The sequence below is a fragment of the Acinonyx jubatus genome, chromosome F2 (assembly GCF_027475565.1).
Source record: "Acinonyx jubatus isolate Ajub_Pintada_27869175 chromosome F2, VMU_Ajub_asm_v1.0, whole genome shotgun sequence".
Lineage (NCBI taxonomy): Eukaryota > Metazoa > Chordata > Mammalia > Carnivora > Felidae > Acinonyx > Acinonyx jubatus.
Genome location: NC_069394.1, coordinates 13,025,520 through 13,046,303, shown reverse-complemented (window position 1 = coordinate 13,046,303; position 20,784 = coordinate 13,025,520). Strand labels below are relative to the sequence as shown.

Genomic DNA, 20,784 nt, shown 5'->3' with positions numbered 1-20,784 from the left:
ACGGGCTGTATCTGTGTTCACCTCGGAGCGTGAGATCTGGGGTTGCAGTGAAGTTCTCTTGGCCGGTGGAAGAGGGCGAGTCTGCTCAAGGGCGGAGAAGGCACCAGGTGGTTCAGGTCACATCCACTCTGTCCAGAGCCTATCCGGGGGCTTCCCCATAGGCTGTCCCGCTATGCCCCCTCCCCATCTTGGGCAGACTTTTCACCCGTTTCTCAGGTGAAGCGACCCCAAGCCTGGAACCTTACATATTTGCCGGGACATTTACCCAACTAAAGGGCAGAGGAGCTGGGGTTCCTGATTCCTCGGACCCCTCCTTTTTGCACCCTTCCACCTTGTGTAAGCAGCTCACTGATGTTATAAAAGGCAGTTCAGATGCTTACCGGAAAATGGAAGAAATGTAAAATACAATGGACCTTGCCTATTTACACTAATTAAATGAGGAAACAATTTAAACATTGCCATCCATTGCTGTAATGAGGCCAGAGGACAGCAGGTGCATGTATGTGCTGCCTGTGGCAATTGGTGGGATGTTTGGAATGGGTTTTGTTAGCATAGTATGCAAAAATAGCTTGATGGTGTCTGCGTATTTTCACTGTATTTTCACTCCGTTACCTCATTTCTCTGTTGTATCCTAAGGGGATAATTCAAAGAAAGAAAAAAAAAACCTATTTTCTACAAATGTCTATTAAATCATGATTTTTTTTTTTTTTTACTTTTGATTATGGAGAATTTCAAACAGCTAGGAAAGTAGAGAGAAGGGTATGATGAACACCTATGTACACCCCTTGTCTAGTTTTAACAGTTGTAAACATTTGCTTTATTTACTTCATCTTTCAAATGTTTCTAAAATATTTTCAGGCAGGTTACAGACATTTCATTGTAGCTTAAGTTATGATCATAAAAAACTGGATTCAATGGAGAATGGTTAAATCAACTCTGATTATCCACCTGGTCCAATATTATGAGACCCTTAAAATGATCATGTTGAAGTTCCTGTTAGGAGCGTTCTTAGAGCTCCATGCTTTGTCTTTTTATATGACTTAGCATAGTCTCTAATAACTTAATTCTTTGATTATTTGATTAATGTCTATTTCCCCTACTTATTTGGTGGGGGCAGTGTCCTTCTTGCTCACCATTCTGTTGGCTTCCCAGGAAGGTGGCTGGCAGATAGGTGTAAAATAAAATTGGTTGAATAAATGCCAAACGAGCATTTTGCGATCCTTGAAATAACACGTTGAGGGATGCAAGGAAAGCACATAATCTCCTGTGAGCATAACGTGAAACTACGTGTGCACACAGACACCTTCCAGAAGGCAGCCTCGGGAATGTCATGTTTTTATGCTAGCGTGGTGGGAAATAGGGGTGAGATTTGTTTCCCTGCTGTTATTTCCCTCGTGTCCTGGTCATGAGGTTGTAATGGCACCACATGTCCTGCTCGCTCTGGGCAGAGCAGGAGGAAAGGAACACAGCCTCAGTGGGAAGACTTGGTTTTGAAGTCCTCACCCTCCTGAGTCCCTGGGGGACCCTGAGCCATCTCTGAACCTCTCAGAGTGTACTTCCTTCAGCTTGAAAATGTGGTCGTGGTACCTGCCCTGTGCATTTCTGTAATTAAATGCAGTAATGAGTGGATCGCAGATGTGAGAGCGCGCTGCAAAATGTTCCTGAGCTGGCCCTTCACCATGACACTCGACCCCCTGGTACTCGGAGGAGCCCTGCAGCTTGCCCCAATGTCCCCCCAGCCCCGATAGGGAGCCAGCGAGCAGGTCCACTGAGCCCACAGCGCAGTCAGGGTTTTCTTAGGTGTCCACCTGCAAATCCCCACGGATGGTAAACGGGAAGGTGATGACTGATTAACTCCGAGAACTTCCTCCGTGCTCATCCATTTCACTAATTGACGGGTCCCTCAGTCATCCCACGGCGCTTACTACATTTGGGCTGTGTGTGCATTACCCCTTGGTAACTGGCCACCCTGCCCAGACTCTGGGTTTTTGAGTGGCCCTGGAGTGTGTGGACATCTGGTCCTTAGGGCCATGAGGGAGGATGAAGGCATTCCAGCCAGAGAATGGCCAGGCTCGTGACCTTATGAAAACCATTTTTAGTGGAGGAATCCTGGTTGACCGTCCCCTCTCCTTTCTTCCCAGGATCCCGTCAAGGTGTTAAAGCCTGTATGAGTTTCCCAGGGTCGCCATAACAAAGTACCACAAACTAGACGGCTTATACAACAGAAATTTTCCTCCCTCACAGTTCTGGAGGCCAGAAGCCCAAAATCAAGGTGTTAGTGACACCCCATGATCCCTCTGAAGGCTCGAAGGGAGGATCCTTCCTTGCCTTTCCCCATTTCTGGTGTCGCTAAGGATCCTGTAGCTTAGGGCCCTTGGCTTGTGGCCTCCGTCCTGGACTTCTCTGTGTGTGTCTGTCCATCTCTGCACCTCTCTCTTCATAAAAGAGCACCAATCATTGGGTTTGGGGCCCCTCTAATCCAGTATGACCTCATCGTAAGTTAATTGCATCTGCAAAGACCTTATTTCAAAAAAGATCACATTCATAGGTGCTTGAGTTGGGATTTCAACATATCTTTTCAGGGGATACAATTCAATCCATGACAGACCCCAAAGCAAAAGCAATTCCTTTTGCTCCGGACCACCAGTACTCTCCCCCAGGGACCACTGCTTAGCATGTATGTACATGGATGACGTATTTTTCATATGGGACCTGGACGAGGCCCTTCCTCTTCAGTATCCCTTCCGATTCTACAGCAGCCTTGTCATGCATTCATTCAGGCGTGCAAAATATAATTTTTGGCCGCCTCCTGTGAGCCCAGGCCTGTGTCTGGTTCTGGAATACAAGGGTAGAAAAAGGCCAGGGATTTTCAGTTGGCCAAAAATTCTGCCAGAGGGCACCCGTCTGGCTTCGTCAGTTAAGCATCCGACTCTTGGTTTTGGCTCAGGTCATGAACTCACAGTTTGTGAGTTTGAGCCCCACACCAGGCTCTGTGCTGACGGTGTGGAGCCTGCTTGGGATTCTCTGTCTCCCTCTTTCTCTCTGCCCCTCCCCTGTTCATTCTCTCTCTCTCTCTCTCTCTTTCTCAAAATAAGTAAATAAACATTAAAGAAAAAAAAAAGCCTGCCAGAAACTATACCTTTCTTTTTCAGTCTGTACATTTTGAGCAGCAGTCCCCAGTCATGACCATCAAAAGTTCCTTCAGATATTCTCCAGGGGGGAGGGAGGGCGGTATTAACATCCTCCCTGAAGAATCACAGATTTATTTTATTATTTTTAATGTTTAATATTTTTTAAAAAATGTTTGAGAGAGAGTTAGAGTGTGAGTGGGGGAGGGGCAGAGAGAGAGGGAGACACAGAATCTGAAGCAGGCTCCAGGCTCTGAGCTGTTAGCACAGAGCCCAACGCGGGGCTTGAACCCACAAACCGTGAGATCGTGACCTGAGTGGAAGTTAGACACTTAACCGACTGAGCCTCCCAGGCGCCCCATGAAGAATCACTGTTTTAGCCCAACATATACAGCTCCAGAAATCCCTTTTATCAGTTCTGCCTTCTTGCAAGGGCATTGTTTCAAGTAAACAAACTTCATTTGTTAGGTAGTTGTTTCCCCAGTTACCGACAACCCATCTTCTTACCTAAAAATATCCACCTGTGGGGTTTCTGATCCTTGTCACCAGACAGAGTTGGTAGCATTCTGGCCAGTATCAAGCAAAGAAGCTTGATGTTTTAGGGGCCATCTGTGGCTTTATTGAGGAGGAAGGTGCAGTTTCTAGAATTTTTTGACCAGTTGAGAAATAGTCCAAATACCCCCGTTGAGGACTCACTGATATAAACTTCCATTCGCTGTCTGAAATCACGTCTTGGATCTAATGTGTGTGGGAGGTCCCTTGGAACTCCACATTTCTCCACGAGTCTCCATCCTGTCGCCCCACCCCCACCCCCGCATTCCCCTGAGCGGCATTATTATCCTGTGCGTATTTATTCAGCAATGGCCACGTGTCTGGTCCTTCATCAGGTGTGAGGGTCCTGCGGTGAGGAACACATGGGACCACGGCACTAACAGGACACGTGATGACGATCCGGAGGCTGAGAAAGAAACAGGTGAACTTCCGGCAGTGCTAAGGGCTTAGACACAGATGCAGCCCGTGGCCAGGCTCGAGAACGGTCGTCCCTGGAACTGCGGGACCCTTTAAATAATCAGGTCACCCTCTTACTAACCCTGTCTTGATCCCCCTCAGGATCATTCTGTACAGAGCCCAGTTCCCATCAGCAGCCTCTCTAGGGACAGGTGCCTTTATGGCTTAGAAGAACATGCTCTGGAGCAGACAGTGCCCTGCTAACAGAGAGACGTTTCCGAGAAATGGTGAGGGTTGGTCCGACTTGGCTGCGGAGACCTTGAACCTCTCCTGGTGGACAAGGTGTCCTGCTGAATAGCTGGGCAGGTGCTCTGAAGGCGACACGATGCTCTGCAGGATGAAAGATGTCGGTTCCTCTCTCCCTCCCCGAAGGTTTTCAGCCAGTGCCTCAGAACACAGAAGGGGCCTTGTAACATTTGAACCCTGTGCTCAGATCGTGTCAGAGGGAGGAGAAGGGACCCGGAAGGATGGGGAGGGACCGTCCGCTCTCTTGCCAAGCCATCCCACTTGGCACCACATGTTTGCCCGTCGTCTTGGCCACTGGGAGGTTTTCTTCCTCCCGGCCACAGTCAAACAGTGTCTTCTCTCTGTCTTGCTTGCCTGCACCCCTCCGGCCGAGGGCCCGTGAAACGGCGGTTGCATGCCAGCGAGCCCTCAGGGGTTGTCATGCACCTGCACAGGCTGTCATCTCGCTTCCTCCTCCCCGCCCCCCTTGCTCCTTCCACCCACCTCTCCTTACCTGGCCACCACCTGATTCTTATTTTAAAGTACAGTTCGGACAACAATCCACACCAGCTGCCTTTGGACATCCTTCAAAGTCACAAATCCCCAAAGGTACCCACCCTCCTCCTCTAGTGAACACGAGGCATCCACCCACCCCACATTGTCCTCAGATTAATGCCCTAATGCCTTCCTGGTCACCACTTGGCTTATAAGGCCCGGTGGTGCTGGCTAGGCTTCGGGGAATGCCCCATCTGGGCATCGCGTGATGGGCAGGCATCACCCCGGGGGACAGGCAGTCTGGGCATGAAGAGCGGAAAAGCCTCAGAGATGGTTCAGAGGGGATTGTGGCAGGGATGTTGGCCCTTCTCTGTTGAGTTGGGGCTACTGTCGGCTTCTGAGCAGACGGGACGTGCATTTTAACTGGTTCATTCTCCACTGCTCTGCTGAACATTGACCGAAGGTGGCAAAGGCAGATGGGTTAGGAGGCTCTGACAGAAATCCGGGGTTTTGGCAGACATCCAGGAAAGGGATGACAGTGGTGTGTCTGGTGGTAGCAGAGGAGATCACAAGAAGCCATCAGATATGAATGTACCATGAAGGTAGCATTTGCTGATGGCTTGTGTGGGTTTCAGGTAAAGGGTGATCCTGAGGTATTACCTTGAGCAAGTAGAGAGTGAAGCTGCCATTTATTCACACACGGGGATCAGTGAGGGGAGTGGAGGTGTTTGTTTTATGTTGTTTGTTTGTGTTGCGGGTAGCCTTCCACTCACATTTGAGATGTTCACCAGACATCCAAAGAGAGAGATTCAGGAAGTAGCTGGGTGTATGAATCGGAAATGGGAAGAATAATGGTGTGTGTCAGGTCGGCTAGGCCACAGGATCCAGACATTTGGTCAAACGGCAGTTTAGATGTGGCTGCGAAGGTATTGTTTTTGGATGACATTAACATTTACGTCAATAGATTTTGAATAGAACACCTTGCTCTCCTTAACGTGGGTGGGCCTCACCCAATCAGTTGAAGGCCTGAAGAAAAACGGCTGAAGCCCCAAGGAAGCAGGAGTTCTGCCTCCAGACGGCCTTCAGACTCGTTCCGCAACGTGTGCTCTTTCCTGGGTCTCCAATTTGCTTGCTCTTTTACCTACCCTGCAGATTTGGGGCTTACCAGCCTCTATAACTGTGGGAGCCAATTCCTTATATATATTTCTGTTTCTCTGGACAACGCTGACTAAGGCTTGGAGTAAAAGGATCAGTATTTGGATACATATTCTGGAGTCATCTTATTTAAGCCTCGAGAATGGTATGATCCCCAAGAGAGCAAGTGTGAACAGAGAGGAGCCGTCCACTGGGCTATCTGCCACAAGTCAGGAGATTGAGAAACCATGTGTGTGTGTGTGCATGTGTGTGTGTGCACGTGTGTGTGTGTGTGTGTGCGCGCGCGCGCGTAAGTAATATTTACTGAGCACTTACGATGCGTCAGCTCCCCCAGGACTGGATGCTGCCATCTATCTCCTCATTTCTTCTATAATTTTGGGAAATGATCCTGATGGGGCCACCTATTTGTTTGACTCATGGGTTACAATTCCCATGTCTCAGCCTCTCCAGTGTTCTGGGCAGCAGGCAGCATGGCATCCGGCCGTTCCCTCTCCTGGGTCGGAAATGGATCATTTCTGCATCTTCCCTCCAGGACATTTTCAGTTCCCCTGACCTCCAGCCTCTTGAAGCCATTTCATGTCTCCTGATACTGAGTAATTCCGTTTATTAAAACGTGGAGCATCCTTACTGGCGAGTGTGGGTAAAAATAGTTCTGCAGCCCCAAGGTCAGGGTCATTTGAACTTGGTGACTTGAGAAACGTTTGGTGTGAATAATGAAAAGTGCAGGACCATGGTGATGAATTTTCCTCACCCTCTTTGTTCCTTGTTTTTCTTTGTGAGGCAAAACGTTTAACCCATATTTTCCAAGAACTGTGTAGGTGGGTTGCCGGGGACAGTAGAGTTTTAGGGAAGTATCGTTCCTCTGGATGTGGAAAGCAGGAAGCAAAGAGTAACATTGAGCAAGAGTCGTCCCGATGACCGGGCCTAGGCTGATTGTGGTCCCACGTGTTTGGGCCACTGTGTCGTACAAGGCATCTCTTCTGCCTGAGTTGGGTTTTGACGTGGACTCAGGGTGACCTTAAAAGCCTTGTTCCGGCCAAGCGTCAAATGGACCATCTCACTTTGTGAGGCCGTGATTGGTGCAGACTGAGAAGAGGTACAACCTGGCAGGTAGGAGACACAGGTCTTTGTGTGAGGAATCCTGAGTTCCAGTTTCCAGGCTGCCCCTGGCGTGCCGTGTGATGGTGGGCAGGTGTCCTCACCTCTCTGAGCGGCAGTGTCTTCGTCTGTAACGAGTTTGGGCTAGGTGGTCTCCGAGGGATGAGATGGTAGCCAGTGGGAGAGGAGTTCATACCGTCAATAAAAGGTCTCCCCCCTCCCTTCCCTAAGCACCCAACCAGCTATTGTGTTGGGTGTGACCAGTAGTGCTGAATTAATCTTGGGACCGTGTACCGTCATGAAATCTCCTGGATTTTAGATGAAGACAGTGAATCCAGAAATATTCACAACATCCCGTGGGTGAAACCTAGAGCCAGAAGGAGCCCACGGGTCTTTAGCTTACAGCTCAATGCGAGTGTCCCTTCATGGGTCATCCCAGGCTGGGGGCTGCGAGGTGAGGGAAGTTCGTCCGAGTCATTTTGTCTTGAAATCAGTGCAAGTATCTTCAAGGAACCGGAGGGACAGAGAGAGACTGGGAAGCCGGGTCACAAGACTGCTGTGGCCTAGAGCCCTGGAGAGAGGGCACGGCCTTCCTTTCATCACGGGTGGAAATGTCAGCCTGAGGCGGTGGACTGGGTCAGCTGATCTCCTTGGGATTTATCGCCAGGTTCAGCCAGCAGCCCTGAGTCTGGCTCCACGGACCCAATAGCATTTGGAGCTGGAAAGAATCGACTCTTTCAACGCATCCGTGTTTCCCCTCTTCCGTGCACGTGTGTCCGCGCACATGCGTGCACGCACACACCTCATTCCTTTTTAACTACCGTGTAGTACTCCGTGGTTCTTTTCTAAAGCCCTTCCGTGGCGTTTTGCTTTTATTCGTCTTCCTCTTTTATCTGTACTTCCCGTGATTTCGTGTCATATACGTGTTTTTTAGTCACCCGACTTCACACCTCCCTCGCTCCCTTCTTCCTCCTCTCCTTCCCTCGTATCCATCCACCTGTGGATCCCTTCATCAAACATGGTGGCCCTACAGATGCTAAGCGTAGGGGCAGATTCCTGAGGCCGTGCCTTCAGGAGCTCCAGTTCAAAGCCAAGGCAGTGAAGAAGCACATTATGGTGGGTCCCTGGAAGCATGTTCTTCAGCAGTCATTTTCAAGAAGCTCTGTCTGGCCTTTTGGGGTGTGAGAGCCTGAGGCAGCAGCTGATCAACGTTACCATGTCTGCTTCTTTGGGACGTTCTAGGACCGTCGTTAGCTGTCCACCCTCCGGGTTTTACCGTTGCCCAAGGCTGTGGCTTGAGCAGAAAAACACCAAGGTTGGCTCTGGAACGATGGCCGTGGGCCGGGTCGAGGTGCCGTCGTGGCCTGGATGGGATGGCTCTTTCCTTTGCCGTGGGAGAGTTGCAGTTCAGAAGTCAGTCTAAAATGGATACAGGGCCTCAGGCCTTCCTCCTGGAGGAAATTAGGTAAAGAGGAGTACAAAAGGAGAGAAGGCAGTATGTGTGTCAGAGACAGATACAGAGAGGGAGCAGCGCCCACAGTCCACGTTCCTTTATTTTCCAGATGGGTGTGGTAGGTGGCTTTCGTGCCAGGAGCAGTGTCTTCTCTTCCTTTCCTCCTCTGCTCTTTCTGCTTCTTTCTTGGTGGCGTCTCCACAGCCATCACAGCGGTCACCCCCGGAGCATCACTGGCCGGCACATGGAGCCCTAGGAATGGAAGAATTAGCACACGGCGGTCTGAAGCTTGGGCTCCCGAGTCCGGTTCAGGAATCCCCCTCAGTGACCTTGAGCAGAACGTGTCCTGGGCGACATGGGGGGAGGGGGTCACTGCCGTGCTTCTAGGGCTGCCTGAGAGGCTAGAGTTTGTCAGTCCACGCACAACACCTCACCCAACCCAGAGCCGTGCCTGGCACATAGTAAGTGCTTAGTAAACATCACCCGTATGCACACGTGGCTCAGACGTCTCCTTATCAGAGAGGCCTTTCCTGGCCGTGCTGTGTAAATAGTACCCGCCTCATGACCCATCTACCGTTCCCGTTCTCTCTTTAGTGATCACTCTGGAGCACTTCACACCATGTGACCCACTTGTGTATCTGTTTGGTGACTCTCTGCCACCACCCGCCCCCGCCCGCCCCCCCCCCCCCCCCGAGCCCCACAAATGCAAAGCTTTCTGTTGCTTTTGTTTAATGGCTTATTCCCTGGAACATGGGTGGGTACCTAGTAAGTATCTCTTGCGTGGATGAGTGCCCATTTTAGAGACGGCCTCCAAGCCCAGAGTCAGGCACAGAGAGGTAAAGTAACTCGCTTAAGACCACCCAGCTACAAGCAGTGGGTGAATCTGGATCCAGAGTCCCGTTTCCTGGGTGGCTCGGTTGGTTAAGTGTCCGACTCTTGATTTGGGCTCAGGTCGTGATCTCACAGTTTGTGGGTTCAAGCCCCACATCGGGCTCCATGCCGAATGTGCACAGCCTGCCTGGGGTTCTGTCTCTCTCTGTCTCAGTCTCTACTCCTCCCCCACTTGAGCGTGCACGCGCGCTCTCTCTCTCAAAATAAGTAAATAAATTAAAAACAACAACAAACAAACAAACCATTAATGCCTCCCTGCTGGTAAAACAAACAGACAACAAAACTAACTGGGGCCTTCAGCACAGCGCAGATGCAGTAAAGGTTAAGTAAAAGCTGCGTGTGGCGGCAGTGGTTCCCCGAGCCTGTCCCAGGACCCCCGTTTGGTTGTAGCCCAGCATTTGGAGTCTTAACTTGCCAAGAGAAAAAGCCGGCCTAGGAGGGGTGGTGGCCAGGCCTGTGTGCAGTCGGAGTGCCCAGATTAAACACGAGTGTGCCCCTTCCTCGTGTGGAGCCCGTTTCCACACTCAGCAGAAGCTTCTGGAACATGCCAGCTGCTCTTCTGGTTGCCCTTTTACAAGCCCCAGGAGGGGCTGCAGGGGTCTTGAGGGCAGGAAATTGTCCCCATTATCCGGACCTCAGCCCAGTCGGCCTTCAGTAGTTTTACTGTTCCCATTTTTAAGACGAGGAAAATGGAGTTCAGGGAGGTGTAAGTCCTGAGGCTGAGATTCAGGCCTGGGTGTGCCAGGTCCCAACCCCCTCACACCTCTGCTCTGCTCCTCAGATGCTATAGCATTTGGATCCTGACTCATAAGCATTCATTGAACAATATAGTCTGGGTGCTGTGCCTCATTTTGTTTCTTGTTTGCTCCTTAAGTTTTTTAACACTTCCTCTAAATGCGGAGACTGTGCCTGTAAGAGGTACACGAGAGAGGATATTTGTCTCCTTGCCTTTCAAGTCTCTGGTTGCAGCATTGAGCTGTGAGGAAAGAACCCAAGTGTTGGAGTAGCAGTGTTCTGGGTCCAGGTCTGAGCCCAGCCTCTCAACTGCTATGTGATCTATGGCCAGTAATCAGCCTCTCTGAGCCTCAGGTTCCCTATGTGTAAAAAGGAGCCCATACTTGGAGGGGACACGGAGGATTTGAGAGGTTAAATATGAAATACGGGGCTCCTGGGTGGCTCAGTCAGTTAAGATCTGACTCTGGATCTTGGCTCAGGTCATGATCTCACAGTCTGTGAGTTCAAGCCTCACATCAGGCTCTGCACTGAGTGTTTGGGACTCTCTGTGTCCCCCTCTCTCTGCCTCCCTCCCTCTCTCTCTCTCTCTCTCTCTCTCTCTCTCTGTCTCTGTCTCTCAAAAATAAATAAAAAATTTTAAACTAAAATAAAATAAAATAAAAAAGCATGCCGCCTGATGCACAGTTGGCCATCAGTGAGTGGTGGCTATTTTGTTGCTGCTGTACCTAAATGGCACTTCTTCGTTTGCCTTGTCTTTGCCCCTCCCGAGGGTGAAGACCAGGCCTTATTCATCTTGGCATCCCCACCTTCTAACACAGTTCGTGGTACGTGGTGAATTTATGCCTGTTGCAGGCGACATGAATGAATGGAGGCAAAACCAAACGAATGGGCCACTGGTGTGTCGGGCCCAGTCTGGCCAGTTGTCGAGGGACGTGTTTCCTGGAGTCTTATCCCCGCTTGTCAGATCCAGGCCAGGACAACGGTGTGGTGGTTCCATTGTTCCCAGATAACATTTCCTATCTTAACGTCTCCCTGGGGCTGCCCTCGGCCACGCCCTGCCCTCCTGTCCTATCGCTGATCCCCACTTGGACCCTGGTAGGTTCCACTCCGGCCTGCTGTGAAGAAAGCTTTCATGTGGCCGGCACTGCTCCTTGTCCCCTCCCCACCGTGTCACACCAGTTGCAGAAGGGGGCATTTCTCTCTCCGGAACTTTCCATGTTGCAGGGAGGACCTAGAAAATGTTAAATAAAAATGTTTTCCAGTAGCCTGACTCTTCTAGTGTGACCTGTGTCTTCCTGCTTGCACTTCACAGACGCCTTGTCTGATCAGCAAATCAGTTCTTACCCCCCGGTCTTCCACTGAGCAAGTGGAGCACAGAAGGGATGGGATTGCCGGTAGCTGGTGAGCGAGAGAGCCTAACCCATTACCAGCTCTGCGCACCTGACTGCAGCTCTTCCCACCGCATGTCGCTGCGTGATTGCATCTGTTGGTATCCGATGTCCTTGCCTATTTCCAGAAGAGATTTGACGGCTCTGTCACAGTCTTAATGATCCAGGGCCATCTCAATGCTGCCAGCTCAGTGTGACATCCCTGGGCAGATGTAAGGCGCCCAGGCGTTGCCCTGTGGGTGAGGAAGCAGAAACCGAGGGAGCCAAGTGCCTTTTGGAGATTACCCAACTGTGGGTGGCGCACTTTCCCTCTGCCGTGTTTCCCTTCAACTTTCAGATCAGTTGTTCTCAAACTGGGTGTAACGTTGGACTCACCCGAGGAGTTTAACAACCTTGCTGCCGGGATCCCCAGTCCCCCCACCACACAGGACCCGGGCATTGAGGTTGTAACATCTCCCCAGGTGTGGTTCTGTGGTGCGACGGTGTTGAGAAGCACCGTCTTAATGTGTGTTTATTTTTGACACAGAGAGAGAGAGAGCATGAGCAGGGGAGGGGCAAAGAGAGAGGGAGACACAGAATCCGAAGCAGGCTCCAGGCTCCAAGCTGTCAGCACAGAGCCCGACGTGGGGCTCGAACTCACAGACCGCGAGATCATGACCTGAGCCGAAGTTGGACGCTCAACCGACTGAGCCACTCAGGCACCCCGAGAAGCACCGTCTTAGATCACACCTGCCTCAGGGATGTTGGGAAGCTCATGAGAGGCTGGCAGTTTCAGACAATAGCTCCAGCCCTCCTAAGCCTGAAGCCAACCTTGCCTTCAAGTTGCTCACCTTTGCTCAGATTCAGGACAGCCGGAGTCTCAGAAGAACAGACAGCACCGAAAGAGGAAAATGGAGAAACGAGTGAGATGGGAACAGCCCCCAAAGCTGTCATGTGCTGTGCCCCTATCATGTGCCAGACACTGGCCTGAGCACCTTCCGTACATTAACTTACCTGGGCCACAGTTCACACACTAGCACTGAGACGCCTCTGCTGATATTACCCCCATTCCACAGATGAGAAGACTCAAATAGATAAGCAACCTGCTCAAACTGGTAGGGGCAGGGCTGGGATTTCAAGGCAGATTGCTGGCTCTGGAGGCTACTGTTTAACCACCATGTCAGTTGCTTTGCAGAATGATCTGGGAACTGTGGTATATCGGTCCCATATGGCCAAGAGTCCCTTCATGGTGATGACGGGGCTAGAGGTAATCTGTCACTCTGCTGCTCAAGAGCCTCTATGACTCCCCATGGCTTCTGTAGAGGAAAGCCACACCATTGGCCCAGCATAGGAGGGCTGTCTTTACAGCCTGACCACTGGTAGGCCACTCTTTTTCACTCCATGTCACACATGATGTTAAGACATCTGAAAGTCCTCTCTCCTTTCTCTGCCTGGTAACCCCCTGACTCTTTAATACCTAGCTCAAATATCCTCTTTCTAACTCGTGCAGCAAGAGTCAGTGCCGCCTTCCCCTTTGTTTCCAAAGCTCTTGGTCCCTCCAACTGTGACCACATGGGTCACAGCCTTTCTCTCAGGACCCTCCAGTGGATGCCAACCTCTCCCAGGTAGGATAACCTCCTTTACCTTGGGTTCTACCTCATTTCAGCCAGGGAGATATGTGTTCTTTATCTTCTGACTATCAGAGGATTTTCTGTTTGTAATGGATGCTTTTCTTCAAGGTGCCTCGGGCTCCAAATTGCATAATTGATATTTACTGTGTTTTCCTAGGTCAGGCTATGATTTTGGCAGAGTCCCGAGCTCCTGTGGAGATTTGCCTCTCACCAGCCTTGGGCTATCTGCATTCTTAAACATCTCAGGGCCCAGAAGAATTTGACCAGCTCTGGGAATGGCCTGAATGAAGAGAGGTTGGTGTCTTGCTTAGTGTTCAGCTTGCTTCCAGAACTAAGCTACCATGGGCCAGAGGAGGAAGGGGCAGGAGGAGTGGATTTTTGGTGACCAGAAGTGAAATATGTTTGTTTCTTCATGTGCTTTTGTGGAAATGGCAGGAGTTGCTCACCAAAGAATAGTAAGGTTCTTTTACCAGAGCCCCACCAAGGTCTGAGGGAGGCAGGCACACACGGAGCCACCAGCTTGTCAAATGATGAGACACTGTTTATTTATTGACATCCAGTGCCTAATTTTTAATCAGATTACTGCATATTGTAAAGAAACAGGAGAGTATGACCCAAACTCAGGAGAAAATATAGTCAACAGAAAATGGAATAGAACGGAGCCGGGGTTAAATTTACATTTGCGTGATCGATTGATTTTTATTAACAAAAAACTTCATTTTTCAGAGAGTGTTAGGGTCACGGAAAACTTGAGTGGGAAATACAGACAGTTCTCATACACTCCCTGTCCCCGTGTCCACACTGTCAGCATCCCGCACCAGAGTGAGACACTTGTTACAGCTGACAAATCTGTACGGACACGTCATTATCACCCAGAGTGCATAGTGTACGTTAGGATTCACTCTTGGCGTTCTATCTTCTCCGACAAATGTGTGACATGTATCCACCATCGTGGTCACATATGCAGTCATTTCACCGCCCGACACACCAAATCCTGTGTTCCACCTATTCGTGTGTCTTTAATGAGACATGATCTGAGAGCTCCCCAGTTCCAGATTGGCTGCTGAAATCACAATGCATCCACGAAATGGCATACCACACGGCTGTTAAAAAAAAGAAATAGTGGCTTTATGTAACGTGGAACAATCTTGAAGCCATATTAACCTTCGTAAAGCAATGTCAGCCTGGGGTGCCTGGGTGGCTCAGTCGGTTGAGCGTCCGACTTCAGCTCAGGTCATGATCTCGCAGCTTGCGAGTTCGAGCCCCGCGTCAGGCTCTGGGCTGCAGCTCGGAGCCTGGAGCCTGCTTTGGATTCTGTGCCTCCCTGTCTCTCTGCCCCACCCTCTCACATTCTGTCTCTGTCTCTCTCAAAAATAAATAAACATCCAAAAAAAAAAAAAGCAATGTCAGCCTTAACGTTGAGTAAGAAACAAGGGCAGAGAACGGTGTAGAGCGTGCAAAGAGCTGTTCTAACTGCCACCTTTCCCTGTCAGTCACCTATACTTCAGGCGTCCACGCGCAACACATCCTGTTGTTCCTGCCTCTATACTGACCTGTAAGTCTCAGGGGACAGTCTGCTCCATGAGGGCAGGGCCGGCTCCGTTGCCTGGGCCAGTCCCAGGGCCGGGCATAGTAGCTTTCCATCGGTGAGTACACGAAGGGGTGTACAGAGGGGGTGCGTCTTCTTTCCCCAACTTCCTTCTACCCACCGTGCTTCCGACACATGAGGTGCAAGCCCCCGACATCCCCTCTCCCTCTTCTGCGCACTGGCCTGGCCTCCCTTCCTCTCTCCCTTGAATCTCTCTGCTCGGCAAGCCTCGTTTTCCCCCAGGCTGCCGAGACGCAAGAGTTGAGGAGAGGCTTCAGGGGGACCTTGGAGACGATTGTGTGCGCAGCAAAGTTGGGCACGCCTGACCTGACTGATGAATGTAGGCGTAGGAGCCGGGCGACCCAGACGCAGACCTGATGGCGTCCGAGTCCGAGCTCTGGCGTGGCCGCCTGTGTGACCTTGGCCATGTTCCTTAACCTTGCCGAATCTCCGTCTCCTGAGCTGTAAAAGGAAGCGAAAAAGGCCTCTCTGGAGGTCGTCATGAGGATTGACCGTGGTAGCCCTAAGTGAAAGTGTCCTCTGAGGGAGGACTCGGGCAAAGTGCTTATCGTGTAGGGAGGAAAGTGAGGAGGGCCCCCTGATGTCCTCAGGTGCCCCCGCCTTCCCCGGGGAAAATCCCCACTGCAAGTCAGAGAGGTTCCAGTTTGCCTCTTCCTCTTTTATTCAGTGTACTTCTCTCGGCTGCCCAGGGCTTTCAGCTCAAGCAAGTAAATTATCCTGCTCTGCTGGGCTCTGTGTTCTGTAGCCAGCCATATGTTTGAGCTTGATAGAGATTCTTATCGGGCGGGTAATATTACCCAGCGAGGGATGACATTTCTTATCAGAGGCCCTGAGGAATCAGAGATAGGAGCCCTTTCTTTTTACCGGCAGCCAGGCCTCGATGTTCAGGGCTGGGCCGGCAGGGTGGGGGGCGGGCCGGGGTGCTGAGTGGGCATCTTGCGCTGCACTGGGCGTAGGTTGCCCCCCCCCCCCCCCGTCCCTTCCACGTGACAACTGGCCACTCCTGACAGCCTGCCTGCCTTTGAGATGTTTGCAGATGATAGAGGCAGGGCCAGGCAGGGGGTGTGAATGAGGAAGGAAAGAGGGGATGTGAAGATGCTAGATCCCTTGGGGGTGGCTGGCGCGTGTGGGGGGAGAGCCAGGTGGCCTCCTGCTGCAGAGCCCGGGCGGGGTCCTCTGCCCCCTGGTTCTGCAGAGTGGAGGCTGTTGAGGCTCTAGTACCCTCCACGGTCTTGGCTGGGGGAGTGGCGAGGTGCCGGGTCACCTCCTTGCCCCCCTCCAGATGCCCCCTGTCCTCCGCCCTGTTCTGTGACAAGGAGGCTGTCCTGTGTAGGTGCAACAGGACGGACGCCCCACGGGGCTCCTGGGCCCTCTGGCTTCTGTTTGGGAGGTGAGGTGGGCGGGCAGGAAGGGGGTGAGGTCAGGGTCCTCGTTGGCTTCCTCCTGCTGGGTCCCTGGTTGATACAGACAGGTCTACACAGAAGGCCCTGCCCTGCGTCTCATTCCTGAATCTGGCGGGTACCCATTGTGTGATATTAGGTTGTTTACCTCTTGCGCCTTGGTTTCTTCATCCATAGCACAGGGTGACGCCGCATCTCTTGCTGTCGCTTGCCACTTGTCTTTGGATCTCTCCGGTTTCTCTGCCTCTCTTTTGCCCTGGTATCTGGAGGAAGGGGCACTGCTGGGTCCCCAAGGGCCCGAGGCCAGAGCTCACTGCAGATGAAGCTCCAGTGTGGGCAGAGGAGGTGGGAGGTGACCGCATGATTTGGGGACTGCAACCTCTGTTGGGGATACGTGCTCCTCCTGATTTTTGGGAAGTTCTGCCCTGTGCAGCCCCGCTCTGCAGTCATAATCTTGCTAGCATCAGAAAGGGAAGGAGAAGTGGTTTCTCCCTCCCCCTGGACCCTTCCCAGCCAGCCGTCCTGCCTCTGTTTCCTTCCCGTTCCCTCCATGTCCTGCTTCCTTCCGTCTCTCGGTCCCGCCCTCTTGTGGGGTGGGCTGAGCCTTCAACCTCGCCTCCCGACAGCCAGGTCCGAGTTCTGAAAGCCCAGCTCTGACCCTGTCCCTCTCCCAGCGTCCGCTAAAGCCCACCTCCACGTCACCCCACCCTGTGATCCCATCCCGGTCACCTCTGTGATGACACCTCGCACGCAGGGTACATCTCTTGTCTTTGGAACTGACCATTGTCTTTCTTTGACTTGTGTACCTGATCCTGTCGTTTGTCTTGAGGGGACCACAGACAGGGCTTGGTTCTTCCCCAGCTCCGCCAGCTGCTGGCTGTTTGACAGCGGGCAGGTCACTTTGCTGGTCTGAATCCCAGTGTCCTCAGCTGGGACTGGGACTGGGAGCTCCAGCAAGGAGGTTCTTCTGAGAAGAAGGCTCTTACTGGGGCTTGGCCAATGACAGGCATTCAGTGAGTGAGGGGGTCCCCTCTCTCTAACCGACCCTCGGATTATCCAAACCCTGCCCATGGTCAAATTCTGTTCCACCATTTGCTTTCCCGCTGGGCTCTTCTCCCTGGGGGTCATCTTCCTCTGTTGGAAAGACTCCATCTGAGCGCCTCGTGTCTGGACAGCTGGACTAGACCTTGTCTCTTCCTGCCTTTGTCTGTCTTCCCAGCATGATGCAGATTCCTTTAGGGCACCACTACCATGCCTGGTCCTCGGCTTGGCCATTGATTTGGTGATTGGGCAGTTTGCTCCAGGGGGATGGAGGACAGTCACTTATTCCTTCATTGGACCCCGTTTGATTGAGTGCACATCATGTAGCAGGTCTGTGCTTGGCACGGAGTTGGAAGGAGGCACAAAACGGAGACCGCCCTTCTGGAGGCCATCCTCCAGTGAGGACGCTGCCCTACCCAGAGTCTGTTCCAGGCGTGGACTGCAGATCTGGAGGGACATGGTCCCTCCCGTAGGTAGCTCAGAACCTGAGGGGTTGGGGGCGTGGGGGGAGTTCTGTGCCCAAGGAGAGGATGCCTCCCTTCACAGATCAGAGCTTGTGGACCCCCCTCAAAATGCCACTTGTCAAAATGTGGAGTATCCAATCTGCACGTGCTTCCCGCCATGGCATCCCTTCCCACCGAGAGGGTCAGCTCCCAGGTCAGCAGCACCTCTCATCGTGGACCTGCATAGCCCTTGTTAGGTAAATCCTCTAAGAGAGGTGTTCTAGAATGTTCCAGCTTGGCCGATCATGAAGGTACCCTGAGTACTCATGCCAGGCCAGCTCGTCCCCAGCCAGGGCAGCGGGTAAGAGCCAGCCAGCCGACCATCCTGGCTGGCTTGTGGTTTCTTTCCCTGTGAGCCTCTAACATCTGGGCCTGGAGCTGAATTTATTTTTCCTCCACCGCCAACACTCTTAACCAAAATCATCCTCATCTTCCCCGTAGCTCATGGCAAGAGCTTCCCAATTGGGCTCCCTGGATCCATCCTTGTCCCCCTGCAGTCCTGTCTCTGCTCAGCAGCCAGCACAATCTTCCCAAAATGTGAATCAAATTGTGTCTGTCCCGCCAAACATACCAGGGCCTTCCCATTTCTGTTCTTGGGATAAAACCCAAAATCCCCCACTGGGCTCTGCATGAATTGGCCCAGATGTCTCTCCTCACTCACTATTCTTTAGCCACACTGACCTCTGCTGAGTGATACACCCCATTCTCACCCACCTCAGGTCCTTTGCACATGCCGTTTCCCTGCTTGGAATGCTCATTCCCTCTATTTTTTGCATAGTGAGTGTCTTCTTGCCCTCCGCTTCTCCCGTTGTTTCCTCCCACTGCTCTCTGCTTTTCCTTCCTGGCATGATCTGTCCTGATACATTTATCTGTGTTTGTTTCACATCTGTCTGCTTTCATGAGACTGAGATCCTGAAGGGGCAAAGATGAGGTCAATTTCGCTTACTGCAGTAAGAATAATAAAAGCCAGTGCTTTGATCCCACTGACCATGTGCCAGGCACTGTTCTAAGTTTGAAGCTGACTCAACCATATAAGCCTCCTAAGACCCTCTTGGGTGTAGATGCTCTTCTTGCCTTCATTTTACAAATGAGGAAACTGAGGCACGGAGAGGTTAAGTCCTGTGACCCAGTGTCCCATCTAGTAGATGGTCAAACAAGAATTCAAAACCACACTGTGCTCCAGGGGTCCATACTCTTAACCCCTCTGGGCAGGGCCTTACTAGTGCTTCCCCAGAAGGGATGTTCAGGGAATGGTTGGTACATGAATCAAAGGGCCACTTGTCCCATGTCTTGGGGAGGTCCTCACTGTGGTGTCTGTGCTGGATCCAGGACTGGCAGCATGGTAAAGAGGAAGGGACCTGGAATGCAATCAGGGTCCCTCTGTATTCACTAAGTGGTGATTGTAGAAAGTCTCTACTGAGCTGTGATGTTCTGAGCTCAGAGGGGAATGGTGCTTGCACGGGGCACAGGAGCGTCTGGGAGGTGGGCTGAGGGCTCATAGTGTGTACCCACAAAGTATCCTCTGCCCTTGCCCTCTTGGGGGGCTTCTCGTCTCTGGGGACAGGGCCTCACATGCACTGTCTTTCAGGTGAAAGTAGCTTTCACCTGAAGCTGGGAGGGAGGAGATCCCCCCCAGCAGGGGATGGCCTGGGCCGGGTGACAAGGACAAGGGACAGACACAGTTCTTGTAGGATATGGAGGGTGGCCCCCACGTGTTCTTTCATCCTTGGCATGCCCTTACCATAAAGTGGCGATTTTGCTGACTTCCAGTTGCAGGGTCAAGTGTGGGGGGCTTCGGGTGACCCCCTGCCCGTGCCACAAGATGGAAGGGCCCCCAAGAGCATCCTGAGTCTCTGGACGGGACGGTGAGGGGCCGCCACCGCAACCCTGTGGCCTTTCTAAACAGATGCCCAGAATCGTCAGTTTGACTTTCTGACCCTTTCCAGGAAATCCCTGTTCAGTGCCTTCAAATAAAACTTCTCCCTAATACTTAGTTCTGAGCATTGTTTCGTTCTTTTCCTCTCTCCTAATCCTCCCTCCTTCCTGATCCTCTCTCCAGGGCTCGTGAGTAGCCCTGCCTTACACTCTACTTCTGGTCCTTCTACATTATGTGGGTGTTGCTTTCTCTCTGCTTCTCTCACTGCCCCGTTACCTCACTCTGGTCTTCAGATAAACAGCTTTCAAAGGAACCCACGTGCTGACTTCTTGGAGACTTGCCCGCCTGGCATCAGATCCAGCCCCGCACCCCGAGTCCCCCCCCCCCCCAACCCCCCCTGGCAGGGGGAGAAGGACATTTGGTCCTGTAACCACCCACCATAGGCATCTGACTCAGCCTGGATGCTTCTCATCTCTGGAAGGTGCTCTGGCCCCAGGCCTGGACCTGACAGCAGGGCCTGGCTGCAGTTTTCACTGGTGACCCCTCCCGGTGCCTTCTTCTTACTTCTGGAGATCACTGCAGCCCCTGGATGCCGCTCCTTCCGCCCCAGAAACTGTGACATGCAGAGCCGTGGGGCCCTAGCTTCTCCACTTAGTAGGTGTACCTTGACCAGCCTCCTGAAGCCAGACTGGATTTTGATCCTCACTCCATTATTTACTAGGAGGGTGATCCTGGATGAGTTTCGTAAGAACTCTGTGCCTTGGTTTCCTCATCTGCAAAATGGAACGCTGACATAGCATCCGCCTGTGGTGGACTGAACTATGGGCTCCAGTTCTTCACTCCCCCGTAATCAAATTAACACGAGTACACCTTAGCCACAGCCTCCAGGTGGGCAAATGCCCTCCTCCCCGCCACGGCTTCCGTCTTGGCCTCGCGACTTGTTTTGGCCCGTGGGGTGTTAGCAGCATGACTGGAGCAGAAGATGGAAATTGGACAAGGTTGGGCTTCCTTTCTCATGTACATTTCATTGTGGCAGCAGGCCTCTGATGGCCTCCAATCCACAGAGGATGAGAGACGTGGAGCGGATCCTAAACTCACGCCTCGAGTGGAGCTGAGCTCAGACAAGCCCTACCGGTACCAGCCGGAGCCCGAGCTGACTGGCAGGCATG

General features: G+C 52.1%; 1 long non-coding RNA gene across 5 annotated transcripts in view; it reads left to right on the top strand.

Moving 5' to 3' along the window:
* Window positions 1-20,784, top strand: part of LOC106976892 (uncharacterized) — a 368,177-nt gene that overhangs the window by 196,828 nt on the left and 150,565 nt on the right. The window contains exon 4 of one of the 5 annotated variants that reach the window (XR_008292651.1): window positions 13,344-13,480. The exons of the other annotated variants lie outside the window; for them this stretch is intronic. This is a non-coding gene — a long non-coding RNA (uncharacterized LOC106976892). The remainder of the gene's footprint in view (window positions 1-13,343; window positions 13,481-20,784) is intronic. 5 annotated transcript variants of the gene reach the window in all.